Source organism: Pollachius pollachius, assembly GCF_949987615.1.
Source record: "Pollachius pollachius genome assembly, chromosome: 13".
NCBI classification, from domain to species: Eukaryota; Metazoa; Chordata; class Actinopteri; order Gadiformes; family Gadidae; genus Pollachius; species Pollachius pollachius.
In genome coordinates, this window is record NC_136946.1 from 17,619,451 (window position 1) to 17,647,116 (window position 27,666).

The 27,666-nt window shown below is 45.0% G+C and overlaps 1 protein-coding gene across 1 annotated transcript in view; it reads left to right on the top strand.

The window, feature by feature from the left end:
- The first annotated feature begins 9,920 nt into the window (after positions 1 to 9,920).
- Positions 9,921 to 27,666, top strand: part of LOC307084477 (thyroid hormone receptor beta) — a 53,870-nt gene continuing 36,124 nt past the window's right edge. Inside the window, exon 1 of the mRNA XM_079748880.1 lies at positions 9,921 to 10,315. The gene's annotated coding sequence lies outside the window, so the exon portion shown is untranslated. The remainder of the gene's footprint in view (positions 10,316 to 27,666) is intronic.

Below are 27,666 nucleotides of genomic sequence, written 5' to 3' on the forward strand. Positions count from 1 at the left end.
AAAGATAAGTACCAGATATTGACATTGGTCACACACAGACAAACACACACACACACACACACACACACACAATTATTTATATTTAAAAATATATATAAAAATAATAATTAATTAATAATAATTTAATAATAATAATAATAATAATTTAATAATTAATTAATTACTTAATTTTAAAAGGTTAATTATCTCCAAACATCGCGGCCACTAGTGAATGGTGATGATTATGGTCCCACGTTCACGCAACGTAAGAGGGTTACGGACCCTCCTTGCGTCCACCGCAAGGGCCTGACGTGTGCCTCCCAAATATTGTTACCTACCTCGAGGCGACGCAGCAGCAAGGGCTGTGATTGGTCTGCTCACTAAAACCCGACGCGGAACCATGAAGGCAGACGAAGCGTCTGCGTGGTCATTGTGTTGCGTGAACGTGGGACCATTATCAGCCCTTTAGTATGAAGCTGAGGGGCCCCTCCTCACCAGGGGGGCCCTCCGATCCAGAGGGCCCTCCTCACCAGTGGCCCTGTAGTAGTAAAGTATGAAGCCGACGGGCCCCTCCTCTCCTGGGGCCCCTCTCCTCTCCAGAGGGCCCTCCTCACCAGTGGCCCTGTAGTAGTAAAGTATGAAGCCGACGGGCCCCTCCTCTCCAGGGGCCCCTCTCCTCTCCAGAGGGCCCTCCTCACCAGTGGCCCTGTAGTAGTAAAGTATGAAGCCAACGGGCCCCTCCTCTCCAGGGGCCCTCCTCACCGGGGCCTGTGGAGCAGCAGGAGCACCGAAGATGAACACACAATCAAAGCTGATGATCAGATTTGATCTCAGCTCAAACCAAAAGAACGAAAGAGTATTTCTGAGTGAACCCTGAACAGATCTGGCCCCTGATGGACAGCCACCAATGCACAGCCACCATTGAATGTTTTACGTCCTGGCACTTGTACATTGCACTTATTCAAGGTACTTAATTGTGTAGCATCTACAGTAGCTGCTATCGCTGCGTTACACGGGGAATGTGTTAGCCTAGCGATTGTAATACTTGCACTTGGTTCTATGAACGTCTTTACTGTACCGACAGCGACATATTGTTTCACTTCTTATGTCAAATGTACTTATTGTAACAAATGCACTTATTGTAAGTCACTTTGGATAAAAGCGTCTGCTAAATGCCCTAAATGTAAATGTAAATGATGGGGAGGAGAAACAGCGCTCGCATGGGGTCCCCTACAGAATATCTGATGTCTTTATCTGGGGGTTTGTCCTGCCCAGGGGCCCAGGGGGGCTGCTCAGGTCAGGGTAATGTGTGTGTTTGTATTTGTGAGCGGGGACTTAACGTGTCCCATGGCTGTCCACCGACCTCACCTCCATCGTGCCAGCCGTAGGACAAAGAACCTAGAAATTAACGGACATTGGAGTCAAGTGATGCTTGACTTGACTGCACTGTTTTCATGCATCCATAGAAGGACATCCCACCAATCAGCAGCGAATAGTGTGGGGGGGGGCAAACCACATCCCAAAACAATCATAGTAGACAAGATGGTGGAGCTAAAACACGGAACAGATCAAATAGATAGAGGCACATAACTCAGCACTAAAGCTAAAGGTCAATAAAATACAACACATTAATTGATAATTAAAGGGACATCAACCCTGTTGCACATGTATAGCTCCCAGACGGGAGTGTCAATGTGTCGTGGACAGGCTGTGGTCCTGAGTGGGGGACTAGACTCACTGTGTGTCCTGGACAGGCTGTGGTCCTGAGAGGGGGACTAGAGTTCCCCTTAGATGTACTCCCGCTGGTGATTGGAGCATGGAAAGGAAGCTTACATCAGCTCGGGTCCCATGTATCCGTGCTCGACTGAGCAGGAAGCAGACATGTTTTTCAAGACATCCCTGACTACTTCCCTGTCTGATCTCGGGTTGCCCAGAAATCCGTGCTGTGCCCTGTGTCCCGTCCCAGTGGCCAGAGAGGATGGTATCCCCACTAAGGGCTGAGTGTGCGCTCTTTCCTTCCGAGATAGGCGGTGAAAAAAGGGATGGAGAGTAATAGTTGAGGTTGTGGTTCACTCTGTTTCCTTATCGCTCCCGTTTTCTGCTGAGCTGTGCAATAACGAGGGCATCTTTGTTCCCGCCGAACTCCAGTCCATCAGTCTCCCGCTCTGACGTCTCCACCAGCATAGTAGAGGTGGAACAATGGGCACAAACGTACCGTTAATGCTTTCCAGATGTTTATATATATTTTTTAATGAATACAAATAATGTATTAATTCATATAAATATAAACAGTATTTGTGTTATTTGGACACATAGATTTAGATCAGTTTTATACAGATGGATAATCATGTGACAATCATTATAGTGTAATGACCATGAATGATTGATTGATACTAGTTCAATAGGGTCCCCACTCAATACTGGCAATGGAGGAATCACCAATCCTGAAATACACATTTAATGACCTATGGGAATGCCAGCACAATCTTTTCTAAAGTTGTTATTTGCTGAAAAACATTTATTCTCAAGTGTTTGACATTGGTGCCAGTTGCAGGCTATTTATGGAAGATAGGAGAACGTTTGTTTTAGAGTGTTTCATTTATATCTGAGTGTACATTCAACCTGTGTGATGTTTGCACCAAGTAGCCGAGTAGACCAAAGGACAAAGCTTATAATTTAACTGCCACCGTTAACGTCTCGGTTTGACCAATCAGACGTGTTTATTCTAAAGTCACGAGCCCCTGACCTGCTCAGCAAAAGCATCCCCAGTGCATCACATTGTTTTCCTATTTGTTTGTTGCCAGCACTAGTCGGTAGATATGCACCGAATGCAAGGGCTGGTGCTAATGCAGATTCATGCTGTTTGTCTCCTGACCCTCTATTGACTCCCAAGCAGCACCATGGTTACCAAGGTGCTGTGGGGATGGATTTTTTTTCCACACCATTAAAATCCCCAACATAATTACAAAAAGTATTATTTGCCTGGGGAGGAGAGCAGCAGCAGAGGCGGATCAATCTGCCTTCCCCAGCTCCGCTGCACTCAAACTCATTCGCTGAAAATGACAATTGAAGTTATCATCCCCGTTGTTGGAAGGGTGCCTTTTTTTCATTATTTCATACCCCAGCACATATTTAGAAGATCACATCATATTTTTTTCCCCGTCCACAGAAATGTAAAGTCAGCAAGCCAGGGCCCAGTGTCTTTCATTTGTCAGCCTGATGGCCGTTGACAGCACAGCAGACCTTGCATGCTTTATATTTCACTCAGCTCAGTTCCCGCAGACACAGCAATGCTGCCCAGGTATGCCTTCTCTGGACCCAGCAGTGCTAATACCTGTGTGTATTACCCTCCGCCTAATGCACCTCTTCTCTCTCAGCCATGATGCTTACTGCGGTTGGTGTGTGCATGCGTGTGCCTGTTCCTACATGTGTCAGTGTTCAAAGTCGATCCGCTTGCTGTAAAAGAGGGCGTCTCTGCTCACGTTTACGAGTCTATTGTGTGTCTGATGGACTTTTATCTTTTGGACTGTATCCCAGTTTGTGGCAGTGATTAACTTCTTGGCCCCAGACACATGGCTGCTTTGTTTGTGTTGTTACAACTGTTAGTGAATGATAGTGGAATATAGATAAGGGCCAACTGAGAATATAAGTAATAACTGACTTAGTGCGTTAAGATTAACCGCCATATGGTGTAGATCAATTGCAAGTGGAACCGAAAACCAAACAATTATTTACGCGCTATTAATAGTTAAGCAGTCGAAACTAATCATCAAACTGTGAACCTAAAACTAAAAGAAATACATTGGCCTATAAACATTTTCTGGTCTGTAGCTATTAACCTAAATTGCAAGCAATCAGACAAAAACATTATAAAAAAACATTGCAAATATTTTATCTGCAGAAGATTCACCAGGCATAAATATGTGCGTAACCCCGTTCTGCATAATTTATCTCGCAAGCAGTTGGTACCATAGACATAAATGCCGCATTATAACGCTATTTTGGAAAGGGCAGAGACTGGCCTGCACACATATACAAGTAAACAGTGGAGCTGCTGTTACTCTGGATTAAAGCACTATAACCAAAATATGTCTCAACTGGTATCAATTTGCCGTTATAAATCAAGAGTTGATCTATGTGGGGTAAACAATTATGACAAGGATTAAAAAATACAATATGTTTTATTAATACAAAAACGAGTCATTGAAATGGTTGAGAAATGTCAAAGTAATAACACTTTTAATACATAAAAATAGTTCCCCGTGAACTTGTATGTTTTTAGTGTGTTCAGCAGCACAGAGAAAGAAAGCACACACACTACAGCATTTCTGAAGCATTATAGTAAAGACCCAGGAGTTACAACACAATAAAGACCTAGGTGTTATAACATAATAAAGACCTAGTTGATACAATACAATAAAGACCTAGGTGTTACAATGCAATAAAGACTTAGTTGATACAATACAATAAAGACTGCGGTGTTAGGCTACAATAAAGCCATAGGTGTTATAATGCACAAAGTACACAAAGAAGACTATGAAGCTAATACAATGAAAGTAGAAAACTATCAAACGTACCCTTTCTGAGTCACACAGAGCGATGTCAACTCGCTCTGGTTTATTCTAAGAGCTAGGTCTTTATTGTATTGTAACACCTATGTCTTTATTGTATTGTAATTCTTTGACACTTGGTATTTAAGGCTAATAATATGGGTTTCAATTCTATAATTGGACAGTTACCAGGCTGAGGTGTCACGTGTTTGACCCGTTACATCAAAGTCTCTTCTGTTGGGGAGGACACATGTTTACATCTCGCTAGAGGAACGCTCCTCTAGAGCTACAACCCCAATCTCCCGTTACAGCGTGGCAACAAGGACTTGGCTGTCACGAGCACACGGATTATGCGTGGATTATGGGAGATGATATCATGGCAAAGGCATTTGAGTAACAAGCACTCCCCCTAGTGTGTGGACGTTGGACTGTGGCACACAAACACACGCACACGCGCGCACACACACACACACACACACACACACACACACACACACACGCACACCTTTGACACTTCAGTTGGATTTAATTTGATAAAATGTATATATTTTTAGGGTTATTCTTTCAAACGTATTTGGCAAATGACCCAACCAAACATAAGCAGCTGCCGGCCAAATATTCGCTAGGTGGCAGCATATGTTGTTTTCTGAATTACAACCATTTTCTGTTGGCTGTAAAAACAAATTAAAGACCATTATTGACCACTGCAATATATTTCGCCTACAATATATGTGATGGAATAAAAAAATGTATAGATGAACCACCCACATTCTGCATGTCTTCTTCTGAAACGTTTTAATTGCATATATGTTATCATAAACCAATACATAATGGTCTAGTCAATGTAATACAATTGTAATGAACATTGGCAGCTGACTTGAACTACCTCTCTGCATTTGACGCTACACGGGGAAGGTCTAAAGGCACCGTGGACCTCCCTCTGTATTCAGCCCCCACCGCTTCGCTTCAGTAACCTGATAGCAGGCATGATGCCGCCCTGGGGGGATCGGGGCATCTGGGCTCTTAGTGTGGACGACAAACAAACCTCATGGCCAGGTATTGGACAGACCTTATGACACACACATTAAAGTGCATATTCAGCATAATGACTCAAAGGTTTCTTTAATAAATTAAGCTGCTCCTATAACTGCATTGCAATTTAATTTTTTTTTTTAGCTATGGTAACAGAAGATGTCAGCAGAAAAACAACGTATTATTCAAGATTTCTTTCACATATTGGGACAAAAATTGCAAAGGATAGAGACCGAAAACGCAACATTTAAGCTAAAGGTTAAACAATGATTATAAAATAAAAAACATTCAATGATAATTAAACAGATATCAAGCCTGTTGCACATGTATAGCTCCCAGACGGGAGCGTCCATGTGCCCTGCCCAGGCTGTGGTCCTGAGAGGGGGACTAGACTCACTGTGTGTCCTGGACAGGCTGTGGTCCTGAGAGGGGGACTAGACTCACTGTGTGTCCTGGACAGGCTGTGGTCCTGAGAGGGGGACTAGACTCACTGTGTGTCCTGGACAGGCTGTGGTTCTGAGAGGGGGACTACACTTCCACTTAGATGTCCTCCCGCTGTTGATTGGAGCATGGAAAGGAGGTCATGTTTCATCAACTCGGGTCCCATGTATCCGTGCCCGACTGAGCAGGAAGCAGACATGTAGGAACAGTTGTCCTTGACTACTTTTGAATTTAATTGATTTGTTTAGCTTTGGTTTGCAAACAGAAGATGTCAGCAGTGTTTTTCCATTGAAAATCATAGTTACTGCACTATGGTATGGGTTTTGCAGGTTGCTATAGTGATAGTACTGCAGATACGTTAGTCAATTACTAATGAGTTGATTGAAAGAGAATGTATCGATTAAATATTGTTAATGACATGTGGGCCAACATGTGGAGACCCACAAGGTTCTTTAGGACCCCCTTTATTCAACATCTACATGCTCCCACTAGGGAAAATCATGCAAAATAACACTATTGACCATCATTGCTTGCTGATGACACGCAAATCTATGTATCGCTATCACCAAATTACCAGCCCATAGATCTGTTGTGCCAGTGCATTGAGCAAGTCAAAGACTGGATGTGCCAACATTTCCTTCAACTAAATGAAGACAAAACCGAGATAATTGTAATTTGGTGCTAAAATGGAAAGGCTTAAAGTAACCCAACACCATCACTCTCTATCCCTGAAAACCTCAATCAGAGCCAGAAATCGAGGGGTTATCATTGAATCAGATTTACATTTCGAAAGTCACATCAAATCAGTTACAAAATCTGCCTATTATCACCTGAAAAACGTAGCAAGACTTAGGGGGCTCGTGTCCACCGAAGACTTACACAAACTTGTACACACCTTTATCACTAGTAAGCTTGATAACTGCAATGGTCTCCTTACAGGTCTCCCAAAACAAATTCTAAGGCTACTACAGCTTGTTCAGAATGCTGCTGCTAGAGTTCTATCAAAGACCAAAAATGTGAACATATTGCACCAATTCTTAAATCGTTACATTGGCTCCCTGTGTGTCAGAGAATTTATTTGAATATCATGTTGCTTACCTATAAATCCCTACATGGTTTAGGGCCAAAGTATTTAACTGATATGCTTCCACTACATAAGCCTTCTAGACCATTAAGATCTTCTGAGACCAATCTGTAAATTATCCCCAGAGTAAACACGAAACATGGGAAAGCAGGATTTAGTTACTAGGCAACAAATATTGCAACAAGGATTTAAGACTTGCCCCAACTCTGACCACTTTTAAAACAAGATTGAAGACTTTTATGTTTGGTTAAGCGTTCTGCCAAATCACATTGCATTTTCTAAAATGCTTTTATTTATTACTCTTTTTTATCTTTGCCTTTGTTTTCTTTTACTTAACTATTATTTTATTTTACTGTATGACAATGTAACTATGTGAAGCACTTTGAGTCTGCCTCGTGAATGAAAAGTGCTAAGTTGCCTTGCCTTAAATATCCTATATTTACCTACAACTAAATCTAAAGTTAGAATATATTTTCTTCACTTTGTGGCACTGACATAGAGAGCAGCCGTGGCGTCCCTAGAATCAAGAGTAAGATATCCTTTCCTTTTGATGAAACGCACACACTGTGAACCTGACACAGAATCCACAGAAACCAGTGCTGTTTTGTGTTTTTTTAAGGATGCTGTTTGTAAAACTAGACTGCAGCATATATCAAAATGTAACTCGTGTTACAAATCTCCATGATACGGTACACATTCAATTCAGATTTTCCATCCCGATAAGGAGATGTTGTTCTTCAGTGTGTCCCTGATCCTTATTCATTCACTTTCTTTATACAACCATGGAGAACCTACAAGGCTAATGCTAACAGGAAATGCATTCATTGATAATAAATGTGCGTACATTCATGACCCCTCCGCTCCATTGCCCCTTTATAGGAGCAGGTCATGGAGCTCTCAGGGCTGCGGTGAACCTGCACTTACCTGCTGCATCGACCCGGTGACCACATGTGTGTGTGAGCGCCCTGGTCCGGTGTTCTGTTGATTCTAACACTGGCTGACAGCTCACAGATCCAAATACCCTGGTTGCCGCAGGGAAGGCGCACTCTAGCGCTCCGAGATCCTTTATTTATGGGTGGAGGGGATGGAGCGGAGGTGAGGTTCAACCGCTCACCAAGAGACACCCTCCCTTCCTTCAGCCCTCTTTCTGTTTGCATGGCAACTTAAAGCAACTCAATGGGGGCTGCACCAGACACATATGGATGTAATGTTCATACATGTTTCAATTGCATGAATATAACTCCTACATTAGTAGTAGCACATTAAACAGAATGCAAAGATACTGAATATGGTCCAGTCCAGTTCAGTTCAGGTGCCCTCCCAGCATGGTGGTCTAGTCCAGTCCGGTCCAGTCCCAGTCCAATCCACCATCACTCCCTCCTCCTCCTCTTCTAGACACTGCTCGTCAGCAGTGTCTAGAAGATGATCTTGAGGTAGGTGGCCGTCTCATCTAAAGGTTCTGAGGTTTTGCCATTCAAGACAACAGCTGGCCGTTTGTTCTCATCCCCACCCCCGTTTTTTATACAATGTTACCCTGAGTCCTTTTCAGCCAGCAAACCCCCCCCCCCCCCCCCCCCCCCCCCATGGGTTTTGTAGGTGTTTATTGTTTATTCTAAATGGTTGCCTACATGATTTTTATGCATTACAGATGAATGAAGAAATATAAATATATAGATAACGGTCTATAATAGACCGTTATGTATTCTGTGTTAACTAAAACAAGCAAGCACAACGAATTAGGCTACTATATAAAATAATGGCAATGCATTTTATTTCCAAAGTGTATAAATCATGGTTCAAAAGTGGAAGAAATTGTGGCTACGTGCACTAATGCACCGTGATGCATCTCCTAATGAAATCGATTGACATGCACCTGTTTTTCGCGTTTCCTTTCGGTTGTGGTTATGGCTGCACTAAAGGGTTTGCTGCAACGAGACTGATGCGTTCATGATGACATCACTATTGAGCGTGTGCATGACGGAGCACGAGCACAGCAATGGTCTTGACAGTTATACTAAGTATGTACACTAAGTATGTTCTCAATTAAAACTTAATGAGAGGCGCCTGCAGAAGCTGTATTTGGGATTGACCCATAACCAGATCCAATCCTAGATATATTTACTCGAGTCAAACGGCTCCTGATTAACCTCAGTGGACTAACCGGAAGTCCCGACAGCTTTTCAGAACTTCCGGTTAGGCTGTTGAGGAGATGGAATCCTGGAAGTGTTGAAGGTGTTACTGAGGGCTCAATGGGGATAAAGAAGCCTTGAAACGCTGTATATGTTCCCAGGAAATTCTGGCAAGATGCTCAGGGCATTCCACCCAGCAGTAGCAGACCTGCTCCAAAGGAGCCTCTCCCTGGCGTGGGGCAGTCTGCCCTCAGTGGGTCTTAGGCCCAGCTGACCTGCTGACAACAGGCCAGCTAAGCACTTTAGCAAAAAAATTCACTAACCAATATAATGAAATGGGTTGGATGTTACAGTTCAATGTCTAACCTGTATTATATATTATAATTAACATGTGGTTATTCTGCATGCGTATTGGGAACCACTCATGACATGCTATATGGTTACCCACTGCCATTGGCAATGTGGTATGGTTATTGACTTGTTTTTTTATTATCAAGTCAAAAAAATAATAGCTGATTTTATATTTCGCTTTCTTTCATCTAAAATAAATCCAGATAATGCTGAAACATTAAAAAGTAAAAAACAAACAAACCAAGGCTTCAGATGCATGCATGTAAACAAGTTCTAGACATGTCACGCAAGAGAGACGGCTCTACGGTTGAAGGGCGAGGCTTGTTGGCTCTTGAGATCAGCTCTGATCCGCGGAGCGCCGAGCTGCGTCCCGTACTGCACTGGTTCTGGGCTCCATGTTCAAGTTTCCACACTGAGATAAGGAGCTCTCAGCACCTCCTCTTACCTCCACGCCACAGGTCACTCCAGGACGAGTCCTGCCAGGTAGCGAAGACCTCCACCCGGTTAGACCTCCAAGGAAGCGTGGATCTCCACCCGGTCGGTCCTCTAAGGAAGCGGGGATCTCCACCCGGTTGGTCCTCCAGGTACCGTGGACCTCTTCCCGGTCGGTCCTCCCGGTAGCGTGGACCTCCACACGGCCGGTCGGTTCTCTCGGTAGCGGAAACCTCCACACGGCCGACCACCAGGACGGATTCACGGGCGGCGCGACCGCAGATCCTCTCTGGCCACCAGCTGTTTCTGCATATGCGGTATGTTGTTGCTCTTGTTTCTTCACTAGTCTCGGTTCCCTAAACAGAGTGACGACCGTGTGCACACATCGCCTTTTACTTTGAATAGCGTATGATCTTATTGCATTATATTAGTGTATTGAGGATTAGTTTAGCGAGTTGATTTATGGGCCCAAGTTGTTGTGTTGCTGGCAGCGTCGTGTTCACCAGTTAATGGAGGCTGATGAGCTCTGGTGCATTTCTCCAACTTTAGATCATTATTTTCATTCCTCTCTTATATAAAATCACTTAACACGTTGTGTATGATCACTTAACACGTTACATAAGATCACTTGACATGAGCAACACAGACCGGAAGAATAACAACATGTCTGTAGGAAGAGTTTGTTCAATTGTGATTAGTTCATGTATAACACGACTGGGATATACTAGCTGAAGTCCAACTCAAGTGGTTTAACGTGATATGTCGATACGGGCTGCTGGGTTTAGCAGCGGTAGCTGATTGAAAATGCATTGACTATGTGAAGCGAACAACAACGTTATCGGTGGTGGATCAGCTTATATTGCGCTTCGCGTTGTCTGTTGGACTTGGTTGTCTGCTTAGACTCGCCGTAGACGGCACTTGAGGACACGGACGATCCAGGCCAGCAGGGGAGCTCAGGTCAGCCCGGCGGGGCGATAGTCAAGCAGGGGAGCTCAGGTCAGCCCAGTGGGGCCATAGTCCAGCAGGCAAGCTCAAGTCGAACCGGGGAGGGACACAGTCCGACAGGGGAGCTCAGGTCAGCACGGAGAGGGGCGAGAGACCCGCAGGGGAGCTCAGGTCAGCACGGGGAGGGGCGAGTGTCCCGCAGGGGAGCTCAGGTCAGCACGGAGAGGGGCGAGAGTCCCGCAGGGGAGCTCAGCTCAGCACGGAGAAGGACGAGAGTCCCGCAGCGGAGCTCAGGTCAGCACGGAGAGGGGCGAGAGTCCCGCAGGGGAGCTCAATCAGCACGGGGAGGGGACCGGTCTCTCTCACGCCGCTGCTCGGCGGGACGCCACGAACGTTTGTAGATTGATTAATTGGATCCAGTTCAAAAGCACCTCTAATGAATCTGTTGAAACTTGTTGCACCACCCTTTTTATCCTACTGTCAGTCCCACACTCACACATGTTACATATCCTCTCCCAGTCTACCGTCTGAAATACATATCCCGTCTTGCTGGTGCTGGTGATAGAATTTGATACCAAAGTCTGCGCTTTCTTCCTCGAAACATGCCTCGTGTGGCATTTCACGTTTATGGTTTCACCATTAATATTATGGCATTAAGACTTACTGGTGAATGACTCCAGGACCTCAGATTTCATTTGACTGTATGTCTCAACTACACAGGCCTACACTAGAGGTTGTGTTTGAGCCCTGACCAGCTAACCTTTTATGTAATATCTGTATACTGTTTCCTGCAACACCATACTCTTTTCAGTGCTATGTTGCATTATCATTATGTAATCTCCTGATAATAAACCTATACTAGCTTGTGTAGCATTAGGCAAAATCTGTATATTGGCTATGTAAACCTTTTAAATCATTAAAAATCCCTTTTTGGTTCTTTATTCATTGTTAGGGACATTTATTGTTGACCGTTATTATCACTAAATATTCTGTTATATCCTAAATGTAACACAACATAACAATTCTTTAAAAGTGTACCGTGTATGATTTAGCCGAATCAGAATCCATCCAAATAGGGGGCCACATATCAACACAGTGGGAACCAGGGGGTTAACCCTAACCCTGACCCTGACCCTAACCCTGAACCCACAATCTGAACCGCATAGCAGCAACACATGGTCAACTTAATGAACATGTAATGTAAGTGTCAGTAACATTGGACCAGCAGCCATCAACACAGCTATACATATGCTATCACTACAAAGCCACTATAGTGTTAACTGCTATTGACTTAAGGGTCTAGAAGAAACGTTTCAAGTTCAGCATCAGACTTCATACATTAACTCGCCAAGAGCCATCTCCAGCAGTCGAAGGCAACGCCAATGTGAACTCTTGTTTTGCTTCTATTTGTATCATTTACTTTCTCTCGTATCATTTACCAGAGGTTGGAACACGTCCGCTGGACAGTGTAACTCTTTTCCTCTCATGTTGGACTGGGCAGACCGGACGCTGCAGGGACAGCGAGCTTTTGAGGTACTAAGTGGTATTAGGAGACGTAACGGTGCTGGCTAGGCTAGCTGCTAGCTTAAAGAAATATCTCTGCATCACATTACATACACATTACATAGATCATTTTGACATTACGTCAAAACGGTTATTTTTTACACATATTTGTAGTTCATTTGTGAATATTTTAAACTAGTAATGGAACCAGTGCAGCTGAATGTCTGTAACCTATTTTCAGGGTATTCACCTTGTGTTCTGAGGTCCCTTGTATTTGTCTCTTTCTTTCACGTGCACTCAATTGCTTTTTTGCATCGGCGTAATTGATCAGTGCTTATGATAACCAATGTTTTTCCTGTATGCTGTGTGAAGTCTTGCGTTGTGCAGGGTGGTGCCGCCATCTTTAGGGAGGAGCATCAGGAAGCTAGCTTTAGGGTCCCTCTGTAACAGGTGGCTCACCACTGAAGCTGCAGCAGAATCACTAAACAACGACTTGGGAGATAAGGGTTTGTTCTCAGCAGCCCAGGGCCCATTTCATTTTCCAACACAACACAACTGCCTGTATTGGATCAGTCACTGGCTCATGTTTGACTATGGTGCCAGGATTATGTATTATGCTCTATTCACCTCATTGCCAGGATGCAGTATTCTACTCTATGTACCTTTTTATAGCCAGGATGTTATATTCTACTCTATTCACCTCATTGCCAGGATGTAGTATGCTACTCTATTCACCCTATAGTCAGGATGTAGTATGCAACTCTATTCACCCTATAGCCAGGATGCAGTATTCTACTCAATTCACCTCATACTCTATTCACCATATAGCCAGGCTGTAGTATTCTACTCTATTGACCTCATAGCCAGGATGTAGTTTTTTACTCTATGAACCCTACAACCAGGGTGTAGTATTCTACTCTATACTCTATCTGCTACATTTTATTTTATATCAGGTAACTAATAGTTGGTTAAGGGGTAACTTGTTTCATTTCAATGCTTTATTTTGAATTCCTTTCTTAGTAGTGAGATCCTTTGTCAAATGGCATTTGCAACATAAGGTCGTTAATGACTCAAACAGAAGACAATAGCTGTCTGTAGCTAATAAATGTGAGCTATTCACTTGAAGTAAACCTCATTGCTCTTGGCTTCGCTTTCATAGGGAGCTGAGACAAACCTGTAATTTACATTCTTCAATTATTCATTGGAGAAGTTGCTGGCGTACTTCAGTAAGGTACGTACTTTGGTACCTACTCTGTTAAATTGTAATGAAATACACTTATTTCAGTAAAGCCTAATGGTCTGAGAGCAAATTGTACAAGAAATTGCAGGCAATAGACAATGTAGAACAAACTCCACGAAATTCACTATATATTTGTCTTCATGAAATACATCTACAAATGCAATCGTTATCGTTAACGTCATTTACCACATTTGATGTGAGGCCAAACATTCTCATCTTTCGAAAACATAGTTTAGTTAACAGTCAAAGACGTTGAAATTGTTATTGAGGAATTGTTCATATGTACTATGGGTCACGCTAACTGATTGAGTCCCTATAGTACTATACCTGCTCTAGAGCCCTCACCTCAGCTGTGGATCAGGCTATGTTACTATAATACCTCCTCTAGAGCCCTCACCTCAGCTGTGGATCAGGCTATAGTACTATACTACCTCCTCTAGAGCCCTCACCTCAGCTGTGGATCAGGCTATAGTACTATACTACCTCCTCTAGAGCCCTCACCTCAGCTGTGGATCAGGCTATAGTACTATACCTCCTCTAGAGCCCTCACCTCAGCTGTGGATCAGGCTATAGTACTATACTACCTCCTCTAGAGCCCTCACCTCAGCTGTGGATCAGGCTATAGTACTATACTACCTCCTCTAGAGCCCTCACCTCAGCTGTGGATCAGGCTATATTACTATACTATCTCCTCTAGAGCCCTCACCTCAGCTGTGGATCAGCCTATAGTACTATACTACCTCCTGTAGAGCCCTCACCTCAGCTGTGGATCAGGCTATAGTACTATACTATCTCCTCTAGAGCCCTCACCTCAGCTGTGGATCAGCCTATAGTACTATACTACCTCCTGTAGAGCCCTCACCTCAGCTGTGGATCAGGCTATAGTACTATACTACCTCCTCTAGAGCCTTCACCTCAGCTGTGGATCAGGCTATATTACTATACTACCTCCTCTAGAGCCCTCATCTCAGCTGTGGATCAGGCTATAGTACTATACTACCTCCTGTAGAGCCCTCACCTCAGCTGTGGATCAGGCTATAGTACTATACTACCTCCTGTAGAGCCCTCACCTCAGCTGTGGATCAGGCTATAGTACTATACTACCTCCTGTAGAGCCCTCACCTCAGCTGTGGATCAGGCTATATTACTATACTACCTCCTCTAGAGCCCTCATCTCAGCTGTGGATCAGGCTATAGTACTATACTACCTCCTGTAGAGCCCTCACCTCAGCTGTGGATCAGGCTATAGTACTATACTACCTCCTGTAGAGCCCTCACCTCAGCTGTGGATCAGGCTATGTTACTATACTACCTCCTCTAGAGCCCTCACCTCAGCTGTGGATCAGGCTATAGTACTATACCTCCTCTAGAGCCCTGACCTCAGCCGTGGATCAGGCAACATGTCCCCATTGTTGCTCTATTGTGAATGAGGCAGTTAAACAGGACTGTGCAGATGATTATCATGTCCCTACAGCAGTGATTCCCTCAGCCAGCACCCGGCCAGTCTCATTCAGAAGGCTCTGGTGTCTCCATTATGAAGTGGCCCGTGGGGTTGGAAGGCGTAACTCTTTTATCTCCCTGATCACAGTAATCCTTTGAGTCTCTTAATCTGAGTCAGTCTTGACGATTTAGCAGTGTCACTTTGGGCCTTCTCTGCTCTTGTATTTTCATATAAGAAATTGGTTATGCATGGACGGTACTTTTTGCAGTTTATATTTGCAAGTTATGATCACAAAAAAATGTAAGTGAATGGCATTAAATCAAAAGCACAATTAGAAAGTTATCTGTTTGAATCACAGTTAGAAAGGTTGCACTTTAAATTGAGCAAAGAGTTTTACAAAATGTTGAAACATCGGAATTAAATTCAAATGGATGGTTTCAGGGTTGTGATGTGTGAAATTGATATAGCGCTGTATGAAACCTGTACCACGGACCCAGTCCTATTCAGCCTGGGTTAGAAGGGCTTCTGCTTGTGGCCGAGAAACACTACAAAACATCTGGGTCATTTATAGGTGCTGTAGGTAAGATTTATAAGCTATATTCAGAGTGAAATCTTATAAAGGGCACAATCAGCTATCCATGAGCAAAACGCTCTGTGAAAATATCTGTTATGGTTGATTTATGCCAAGCTCTGTATGAGACAAGTTAGAGTTCAAACCTCCAGTCTCAATGGCAATCATGGGATGTCTTCCTTGATTGACCTTGGGAATCCATCTTGCCTGTCACACACACACACACACACACACACACACACACACACACACACACACACACACACACACACACACACACACACACACACACACGCACACAGCAGGGAGGGTAACTTAACAATATCTTGAAAGGTAGAGCTATTTTGTAGATTGCATTGTTGTCAAAGCTTTTGGAAGAAGACCACGCTTAGTGGAGACTTTTACTGAACGTGAGACCAGCTTCATGGAATCATTGGCCAACCTGATACACGGGCTTTCATTGTGGTTGGCATTCTGGTAAGTATGCCTGCAGCTGTCAGAAACAACTTCTTACATCGCAAAACAGTTAAAGACTGTTTCAATGATTGACTGTCCAATGGTTGGTTTGCCAGCAATATTTCTCTTGCATGAAACACTGCACATCGCTTCAACCACCCAGTGCAGCCAGTCACTGTGTTTCTAGAGCCAGAGCGAGTGTTTCTAGAGCCATTGCCTGTGTTTCTAGAGCCATAGCCTGTGTTTCCAGAGCCAGAGCCTGTGTTCCTAGAGCCAAAGCCAGATCCTTTGTTTCTAGAGCCCGGGCCTGTGTTTCTAGAGCCAGAGCCTGTGTTTCTAGAGCCAGAGCCTGTATTTCTAGAGCCAAAGCCTGTGTTTCTAGAGCCAGAGCCTGTGTTTCTAGAGCCAGAGCCTGTGTTTCTAGAGCCAGAGCCTGTGTTTCTAGAGCCGTTTCCTGCTGCTCTCATTTCTTAACCTACTTTTGTTTCTGCACGACGGCTCCAAAAAGAGGTTTTGAGGGGAAATGTTTCCCTGTAACAATCATTTAGATATTTTCTTTGCTTAATCAATATATTTCAACATGCCTTGTCTTAGATTTTAATTATTGGGAAGTAATAGTATTTATATTTTTGGACTAATAATACTGCCCTCCATCTCTATCCCCTTCCCCTTCAGACTTGAACTCCTGGCTCTAGAGTAAGGACAATGAGCTAACAATGTTCTGTTTAGTCCTGGTAGCCCAGCTGTTGCAGACTTCCCAGATGTTTGCCTACGCTCGTCCTCCTTTATGCAGGTTGTCACCCAGCCAGCCATTAGCTAGCCAGAGGTTTCCTTTAGCCGAGAGGAAGTGAACCATTAACGAGGGAAGGGGAAAGCTGGATGTCCTGAAATTATGGCTGCTAGATTGTATCTGCCCGTCTGGGCAAATACAATCCTGTGTGTCTGTGTTTGTTTGTCGGTCATATAGGATCAAGCTCCTATGGCATAACCAATGTCCCATTCGGTCCACCCATCGTACACTTTGTGTACACTTTGGAAATAGTGACTGTTAAACATCAACTAAACTAGTCCCTTGAGACCAAAAACTGTGTTTTCCCATTAATAGCTAGCCCAAGAAGCTATTAATGGCTAATCAAAATACCTATTAATAATCTCAATAGCTACTTCGGCTTTCTACATACAAGCGGCCCTCTGAAGGTCATTCAGCCTATGTAAAGTGTATGTTCAGAAACCTGATTGGCGGGTAGCTCAACTCCAACATGGTTGGTGTCAGTTTGGAAATTTGCTTACTCACCATGGTGGCTGCCGTATGAAGGAGTGAACCACAGCTGTTTACCGCACACAGTTCACCTTTGTTCAGCCATTACATTTTTTAGAGGCTTTCAAAGGGGAAATCCTGGTCATGTTCTTTTTAAAAACTGGGGCTTTCAGGAAAAGCCCTGTTGAGCTAATCAGATTTGCTGTGATCGGCATTATCAAGTGATTGATCCTGGCACTGAGGAACTTCTGTAGAGTAGGGATGTGAATAACTCAAAATTTTCATGGTTGAATAATCAGTGGGTGGTATGAAAGAATAATGAATTATTCGATGTGTGCCCACATACACAAAGGCAGCCATGGATCAACGGCAAGATATCACTTAATATCTTAAGCGCAAAAAAACAACTACCTGCTAAGTAGTTTCAGTCAAATTGTCTGTTCAGCCTTCAAAACAAGAGCTGGTCAATTGTGAAAAATGCATTAAACTGTCATCAGAAAGCGCAGTTATATGCTATAGACCCTATAGTATCTGTGGTATAAAGGCTGGGACAAATTTCAAATAATAAATATGTACACTTTATGTTGAATGTATATACTGTCGTGATTCCCATTGAAACGAATGGCGCGGTGATTTGGTCTTCAAAACGAGAACTGGTAAATTGTGAAAAATGAATTAAACTGTAATCAGACAACGCAGTTATATGCTATAGACCCTAGAGTCTCTGTGGTATAAAGGCTGGGATGAATTTCGAATTATGAATATGTACAATGCATAACGTTAGCTCTCTGGCTCATAGCTCAGCGGACTAGAATACCTCCCGTTGCCAAGTCGTAGCTAAGGTCCTTCCTATTTACTAGAGGAGTGAACAACGTTTCCGTTGCATTAGAACCTTACAGGAGGGTAAAGATTGTTCCAGGTATTAGTCAAACCCTCAGGAGTTACCAGGGAAACAAAGTTATGGCTTGTGAAAAACGTTATATTTGGATTTTGCATGAAAATATAAATGAATGGTCTTAATTTATTTTCTTTGGCAAGTGACCATGGTATAAGCGGGATAATGCCCTTCGAGGTGTCGAACATTAGTTCCGTTTGTTAATTCTTGTTTATTTGAATGGGGAAAAACCCTACTTCTTGCTGAAGAGAGGGACATTCAGACCTGGATTGGCCATTAAAAAAGTATTCTTAAGTACTGAATAGGACATTTGGTTGTTTATGAAATCAAATGCATACAAAGCACTTAAGGACCAAGGTAATATTAGCCATGAGATAAACCCTTAGTATGCCTTTTGATCCAGCGGTGCATCCCTGCCATGATGAGAGCCTTGTGCTTGTTGTGGGGTCACATCTGAATGGAGAGGGAGTTCTGTAGGGGGCCAAGACCCTCCAACACATGAAGCATTTACCATGGCATCATACTGTTCACAGGAGACCAAATACAGCTTGTGTTCCAGAAGGTTTGGTCCTAGAAGCTTTGGTCTCCACTCTCCATCCCGTTGTTAGAACCTCTTTCAATTATTTATCACAGAAAGGTTTGTTCTTGCGTGTGGCCACTAAAGCAAGAGCAATGTTTTGGATATTAGTGGTATCTCTGAAGTGTGTTTGTATCCGCTAAGCTCGCTAGGTCGTGGTGATCCCAGGAAAAAACAGGGTGGTGGTGAGGGGCTGTGGGAGGCCGGCTTACTGGGAAAGCATACCAATGAGAATGCGCTGGGGGGAACCAAGGGGAACACGACGCGAGGATGGTGGACCTTCATGGCTCCTTTGGCAATTGGATACTCTCCTCACTGGCTTCATCTTTCTACACAGCAGTCCAGAGACTGTCAGCAGGACAGGCTCTGGTCTTCCACCTCTCAAGATCAGGACATTTCCTGCTCAACCCATTAGTCGTATAGAAAACCCAGTACAGACGTTTAGCCAGAAATATAATACGGTAGCGTTGGAACCCATGAGGGACACATTCCTTACAGTTTGATTAGTCTATATTGATGCCAAACCATATGTATCAAGGTTGGAGGGCAAGCTTTAAGTGAATGAGGGGCTGTTGAAAACTGGTTTGAATGCAGCTTAAGCATTCACTTCTGAATCCAAAGGAAGTGCTCTGGCACTGGTTGTATGAATGTCTGTAGAACGAGACAGCTGAACACACATGCTCCCTCTTCCCTGCGGAGCCTGTCCATTGCAACTTATGGCTCACAGCAATGACCAGCAAATGTAACAAGCTGAAATGAAGCATGTGGCTATCTTGCTGAGTACATGAGCATGCGCATTGGCGTGCAAACACAGATTTGTGTTTGTGGGCACTGTCTGAGAACACCTGCTATCCAGGGCCATTCATATGAGATGACTTGTGTTAGACAAAAGGAGATGCTGCTAATACTCATTTGGACAGAATGGATGGAAAGAGCTCTCCAACTGACAACTTTCAGAACGCGCTCACTACCCAGAGCGGGTGAGTTCCAAAGAAACCATGAATGATTTACATCTCCATGTAGACAACTTCAACAATTAACCTAGGGTCTTAAGCTAAATATAACCTGTAAGCTAAATGTAATGGATACATTTGCGATCAATCAATCAATGAATCTATGATTTTGTTTTAGCCCTTAGCCCTTATGTTCGCCTTGCTTCAGGGTGAAGGCAGCAGTAGAGCCAAGGACTCCAGTGCTTTCATCAAATGTTCTGTTGACACTTTTTACGTTTTCTTACACCAGTTAGTTCTTTTTTAGCTTAGGAGGGGAAATACTTTCAAGCTCGGACAGGATTGAATTATTCATATATCGAGAGAGAGAGGCTGTCTTGTCATCCATTTACTTCTGTTTTGCATCAATATCAGCGGCCGCGTGTCGTTGCTCATGTCAGCAGGTATCTCCCTGGCAGCACACTCTAGTTAATTTCAAACCGACTGGCATCTTGCTATAAATATATTAAGATGGCAGGTTTCCAGTTAAATGGAGATATCGGTAGGTAACAATTTGGAATTGGATTGTGTTGTTAACGGAGTGATATCATGCTCTTTCGACTTTTCCCTTTGCTTTAGACCGTTATATGACCGTTATTTGTGTGTAAACATTTTTTACGCCTGCTAAGCTAGAAAAATCTAAGTCTGAGCCGAGGGGAGTATTGACGCCCACTGAGAACGCCCCTCAATAATAGCGAGAAACAGCTTGTTTGCGTTCAAACGTTAGACTGTACAGTGGGCGTTGCTGAAGTACAGAAGTAACGCCTCCCAGCTACCCACAATGTTTACAACTTCTCGGGGCGGAAGCTGAAATTGGTTTTGCAGAAAAGAACAGTGTTAGAATAATAAGGTGTATTTTAAACATACAAGCATTTTGTCTCTGTTGACTCCGCCGTGAATGTGTGTATAATGTGTGTAAGTTGCTTTGGATAAAAGTGCCTGCTGAATGGTAATGTTTCCATTTTAGGATTGAAGCATAATTTGGCTTCAACATGTTGACTGGCTGGTTTTTGGCATGCATTCTTTTGGTACATATTTCTTGAAAGAATTTGTAACAAAATAATTACGCCACACCTACTTGATGATACACCTTGCCACACCAGTGTGTGTGTGTGTGTGTGTGTGTGTGTGTGTGGGGGGGGGGGGGGGGGGGGCTGCATCGGAGGCAGTAGTTGTACGGTGTTGCGTCATAGTTGCTAGGAGCGGGACAGTCCATTAACTGTACACAGCCCACAGCTAGACCAGCCCACGCCCCTCCCACTGTCCACACAATGGCTGCTCATCATGTTGTGGCGCCCTGCCCTTCACTGTGTGAGCTCCCGGTTGTCTGTGGGTGGCTGTGAGGCCTCGGGGGCTTCACCTTGGAGGACGGCTGGTTGTTTTCCAGCAGCGAGGCCAAGTGTCGCCCCTGTCCCCGAGCCAACATGCTCAGAAGACACGCCCACATTCCCCCACGGCCTCCCGTGCCAAGGACATCATGTTCTGATGCAATGCTCTCTCAGCACCGCTTCCTTTACTGTAAGACCCCTTTACTGTATGACCCCCTCACTGTATGACCCCTTCACTGTATGACCCCCTCACTGTATGACCCCCTCACTGTATGACCCCTTCACTGTATGACCCCTTCACTGTATGACCCCTTCACTTTGTGACCCCTTCACTGTATGACCCCCTCACTGTATGACCCCTTCACTGTATGACCCCCTCACTGTATGACCCCTTCACTGTATGACCCCTTCACTGTATGACCCCTTCACTGTATGACCCCTTCACTTTGTGACCCCTTCACTGTATGACCCCTTCACTGTATGACCCCTTTACTTTGTGACCCCTTCACTGTATGACCCCTTCACTGTATGACCCCTTCACTTTGTGACCCATTCACTGTATGACCCCCTCACTGTATGACCCCTTCACTGTATGACCCCCTCACTGTATGACCCCTTCACTGTATGACCCCTTCACTGTATGACCCCTTCACTTTGTGACCCCTTCACTGTATGACCCCTTCACTGTATGACCCCTTCACTTTGTGACCCCTACACTGTATGACCCCTGTGTGACCCCTTCACTGTATGACCCCTTCACTGTATGACCCCTTCACTGTATGACCCCCTCACTGTATGACCCCTTCACTGTATGACCCCTTCACTGTATGACCCCCTCACTGTATGACCCCTTCACTTTGTGACCCCTTCACTGTATGACCCCTTCACTGTATGACCCCTTTACTTTGTGACCCCTTCACTGTATGACCCCTTCACTGTTTGACCCCTTCACTTTGTGACCCCTTCACTTTGTGACCCCTTCACTTTGTGACCCCTTCACTGTATGACCCCTTCACTGTATGACCCCTTCACTTTGTGACCCCTACACTGTATGACCCCTGTGTGACCCCTTCACTGTATGACCCCCTCACTGTATGACCCCTTCACTGTATGACCCCTTCACTGTATGACCCCTTCACTGTATGACCCCTTCACTTTGTGACCCCTTCACTGTATGACCCCTTCACTGTATGACCCCTTCACTTTATGACCCCTTCACTGTATGACCCCTGTGTGACCCCTTCACTGTATGACCCCTTCACTGTATGACCCCTTCACTGTATGACCCCCTCACTGTATGACCCCTTCACTGTATGACCCCCTCACTGTATGACCCCTTCACTGTATGACCCCTTCACTGTATGACCCCTTCACTTTGTGACCCCTTCACTGTATGACCCCTTCACTGTATGACCCCTTCACTTTGTGACCCCTTCACTGTATGACCCCTTCACTGTGTGACCCCTACACTGTATGACCCCTACACTGTATGACCCCTGTGTGACCCCTTCACTGTATGACCCCTTCACTGTATGACCCCTCCACTGAGTGACCCCTGTGTGACCCCTGTGGGACCCTCACATTAAGTGTGGTGTGTGTGGTGGGTGAGGGTGTCAGCGACCCTTCACCTTTATGGATGGCTGTTGATTTTGTGAATCAATTTCTTGTCCTTTCCTATGTATCTCCCCCTCTCTCACTGTGTGAACCCCCCTCCCCCCAGGCCTTTCCTCTGTATCTCCCCCTCTCTCCCTCAGTGCCTCCCCCCCCATGCGTCCATCTGTCTGGCTCTTTCTTGCCAACAGAAAACCCGCTTTCAGTTTCCTCCCGGACTCAATCTGCTCCCTCATATTCTATGGTCCTCTGAGGTAACTGTCTGTCTTGCTGGCTTTTCAGCCTTTCTGTCCTAAAACGTTCTCTCTCCCTCTCGCTCCCCCCTCCCTCTCCAGGGGAACCTCCCTTTCAGGACAGCGTCCACTGGCATTGGCGCTTGGTTGCATAAGAGGAGGCAGTTAGAGTGTGTTGAAGTCGAATAAATGCCCTCTTTTTCCCCCACAAGTATGAGGGGAAAAAAAGACCATTTTTTTCTGTATTATTTTGTAATGAGGCTGCTTCTTTTCAGCTGACAACAAACTGAACAACGGTTAAATGGCCAAGACGTCTAAAACTTGTGGGAATGGAAAGTCTCTCTTCAAAACGTTTGGCTTGGTTCTGCTGTGCTGGAGCCGGTCCCAGCGTTCATAATGGTTGACCTTGATCGGGCTGTGGGGCTGTGATGTGAAGCCGGTCTGGTCGGTCAGAGGAGGAGGATCAACGAGACCAGGGGCGGATGGCTGCTGCTACCAAGAGACAGAACTAGACTTGGAGTGTGTACAGGTTTATTTTTCTTTGAGCAATACAAGTGGAGCGAGTCATGTTCTCAGCTGCAGCAGTTGGAAACACAACCCCCACCCCCCACCCCCATGGTGAAATGTACCGCGGTCTCAGTCCAGCCGACACACTCTGGGCTGGATGTTTCTTGAGGGCGTACGAGTGTTCTCCACGGACGGAGACACAAAGGCCCTCTTCTGCTGCTCCAGCTGTGCATTAGGCTTCTGCCGCTATGCAGCGCCCCTTGTTCGGCTGCATAGTGACACACACACACACACACACACACACACACACACACACACACACACACACACACACACACACACACACACACACACACACACATTTCCATGTGCACGTCCACAGGCCCAAGCATGCACAGCGGGGAGGCAGCAGAGCTCAGAATGGGTGCTCAATCTGCTTTTTGCTAAATCGTTTGCAGCCCTGAAACGGTGAGCTTCTTGATGAAAATGTTGGTTATACGCCATTTTGTGGCTTGCAAATACACAGTTGTTGTTTTTGTTTTTGACAGATTTGAAGATACGCATGCAGTGTATTTGGCTGGTTATGCTGACTGGAAAGTATTTAACAATGGGCTGTCCACTTCCATCTGTGAGTCCATTGACAATCTGCCTCCAGTTCTACTGCTGACCTCTTCACCTCGTAGAAACCCATAGGAAATCACAGAATAACATCAAGCGCAAACATTTGAATACATTTTGTATAACAGAGTATGCAATATCCATAGCTGCCACCTCTTGCAGGCTGGGACACACACACACACACACACACACACACACACACACACACACACACACACACACCTCCCCCCTGTGGGCCCAATGTGTGTTCAGCAGACTCATGTCCTGCGGTATGAGTTAAGGGACCCTGTTCTGCTCTGACCCAAGATAAAGTAAGTTAGAGGTGATGGCACAAAACTCGTATACCAAAAGTGTTTGGCTCATTTTAGACTTTTCCCCTTTCAGGCTGAACAACAACCTCAGGAGATCTGTTTATATGTTCGGAAAATAACCCTATTTGCGTTACCAAAGGGCAAGATGATGAACTTTGCAATGAGCTGCTCATTCATGGGATGTGATGGCTGCCTGCGTGGCCACACTGAGAAGACTGCAGAACACAGAGAGAGTGGACATCAGCTGAATGCGCCGAGGGGCTCGTTTATTATAAAGCACCACACGTTTAGCGGGCACTCCTAGACACTTGGAGCAAGGTGGAGGTGGGGAGGAAAAGATAATTGCAGGGAATGGTGACTTCCAAGTGTGTTTTGTTTCCAAGTAAGGGAATGCCAGATCCTGGGCAAAGGACCATGAGGTTTGAGTTGAAGGTTTGTAGCCTGATGGTTCATCGTTGCCTTGTCCCACCGATGCATGTGTTGTTCAGCTAAGTCGTTATCAGGTGGACATAGTTGATTGTTCCCATGGGTTTTTTCTTGTTGTAGATAACTCCAAGGATCTGCCTTGTACTTTGTGACCTCTACTGTTATGTGGATGGGGATAGATGGTGCTGGATGGATGGGTGGGTCAGGGGCCCTTCACCTGTGAGGACCGCTGGGGGCCTTCCAACAGCAGGGCCCTTATTATAAGGCCGTGGCTGCACTGCTCCCAGTGTGGCCCCTGCCCCGTCCCAGTGCCAACACACTGCTCCCAGTGTGGCCCCTGCCCCGTCCCAGTGCCAACACACTGCTCCCAGTGCGGCCCCTGCCCCGTCCCAGTGCCAACACACTGCTCCCAGTGCGGCCCCTGCCCCGTCCCAGTGCCAACACACTGCTCCCAGTGCGGTCCCAGTGCCAACACACTGCTCCCAGTGTGGCCCCTGCCCCGTCCCAGTGCCAACACACTGCTCCCAGTGCGGCCCCTGCCCCGTCCCAGTTTAGCATGCTCCCTCATGCCCTACGCCAAGGCCACTCTCCATTTGTTGATTCATGTGTTGTCCTTTCCTCTGTATCTCCCCCTCTCTCACTGTGTGAACCCCCCTCCCCCAGGCCTTTCCTCTGTATCTCCCCCTCTCTCCCTCCGTGCCCCCCCCCCCCATGTTTCCATCTGTCAGACTCCTTCTTGCCAACAGAAATCCCGCTTTCGGTTTCCTCCCTAACTCAATCCGCTCTCTCAAATTATACAGCATTCTGAGGTAACCGACTTTCAGAATGTTTTTCTTGTTTTAATTGAACGCCAACTATGGGTTCATTCCAAGACCACCCGTAGTCTTTGAACGAGGCTAGGATTTGTTGAGCACTGTTCAGTGTCAAAGGAATACAACTCTAGGTTCTGCTGTGAACTATAACTCTTCATGATTAGAACGTGTATTAGCTCCCTGAACGGCGTTCACCAAATGTGAACTACAAATGATAATGGCAGCACCAGATCACGCTCTGCTCACTATTGCCTCTGGTTTTAGTTTCTCAGGGAGGTTCACTGTGGTAACGGCTCCCATGGATTGAATGTTTACAAGTTGGAAGTTCAAAGTATGCCATGAAGACGGAGCAGGTGTTCCCCTGTAGATAGCCACCAGCCCGCCTCCTCCAGCGCTGAGCGCTGAGCGTGTGAACACCGCCCGTGTGAGGAAGGAGAGGGGAGGAGGTTGGTGCTGCAGTCTTTGTGTTATCTGCGGTCGACCAATAAACTCAGACTGTTGGTGACCATAGATCACCGTGGATCTGAAGATTTATTAAGATGTCAACCCTACGGGTCACGACTTCAACTTTTTCGAACAAGGTTGAGATTCAAAAGGCAAAGTCTATTTACAGATGGACATAAGAGAGAGATTACTATTGCTTTATTTCCTTCGAGACTTAGCCATTAAAACGTCTAAATAGGCAAGGCAACTTTATTTATAAAGCACTTTCATACACGAGGCAAAGTAAAAAAAAAAAAGCAATCTATTTAAGATTTAGCAGAAAGCTAAAGCAAACATAAAAGTCTTCAGTCTTGTTTTAAAATTGGTCAGAGTTGGGGCAAGTCTTAAATCCTCAGGGAGTTTATTCCAGCTGTTTATTGCATAGTAACTAAATAACTAAATACAATGCTAGAGAGATTGAAAAGGAAAAGGAGATTGAAAAGAGCTGTGTACTGATATATCTTAATTTCAACCATGAGAGACTAGTATTCAAAGTGAACCCCAACATTTGGGCTATGAGAGCAATGAGAAATAGACGGGGAATGTTTTTTTCTGATTGAGCTTTAGCTTTATCTACATATCCGTGTCTTCAGCCAGCTGAGAGCTTCTTCTCACCTTTACATCCTCAGGCATCCGCAGCGTTGGCTTCAACACTGTGAATCTATCAGTATCTCTCCGTCTCAACCCCTGGCTTGTTTGCAGTTAAGAAAATGATAATGAACGCTTGTTTGAGAATGGAAGAAATTGATATCAGTCATCATTCTTTTGCAAGATCAGGGGACATTACAAAAGATTTTAATCTCAGCACAACTGCTGCAGACAGGATCCTGAGCCCCAAGCCATGAGTGGCCGGCTCCCTGTCGACAGGAATGGGATGGCATTTGTAAAATGTTTCAGAGCTGATCCCCTGATCTTTCTTAAATAAGGGCCTGATTGTTGTACAGTAGAAGGCTCTGTGTTTCCCCATACTATACACATTGGTTGCCTGGTTCCCCTCAGTGCCCCTCCTCCAACACTGCTCTTTTCCCCGTGCGTTCCCACCACCACCGGCCTTCTCCCAGTGCCCTGCCTCCACCACTGGGATCAAAGTGGAGCTGAACAACGCCGTTCTATTTAATTGTGGTTTGTTTTGACACCAAACCATGGGTGACTCACTGCTAAATGTAAATGCAGTGGAATCCTCAAGCATCAAACCACATCTGTTGTATATTCTGTCCTACCCAAATATCTGTGTTCTACATTAGTATCATACATTATGCCATTTCACAGTTGAAATGAAACTAACCATAATATGGGTTTGGGATATTGTGTGAGGATTCTTTTTTATGTCCATACATAATCTCAGCACTGTTGATTCAAATCGCAGGCCTGTTAAACTAATCTGCTCGTAGGCTCTAAAACAATTCATCAGTGTAATTATATCATTCTGTTAACTATGGTTTTTGTGACTTAATATGACTTAAC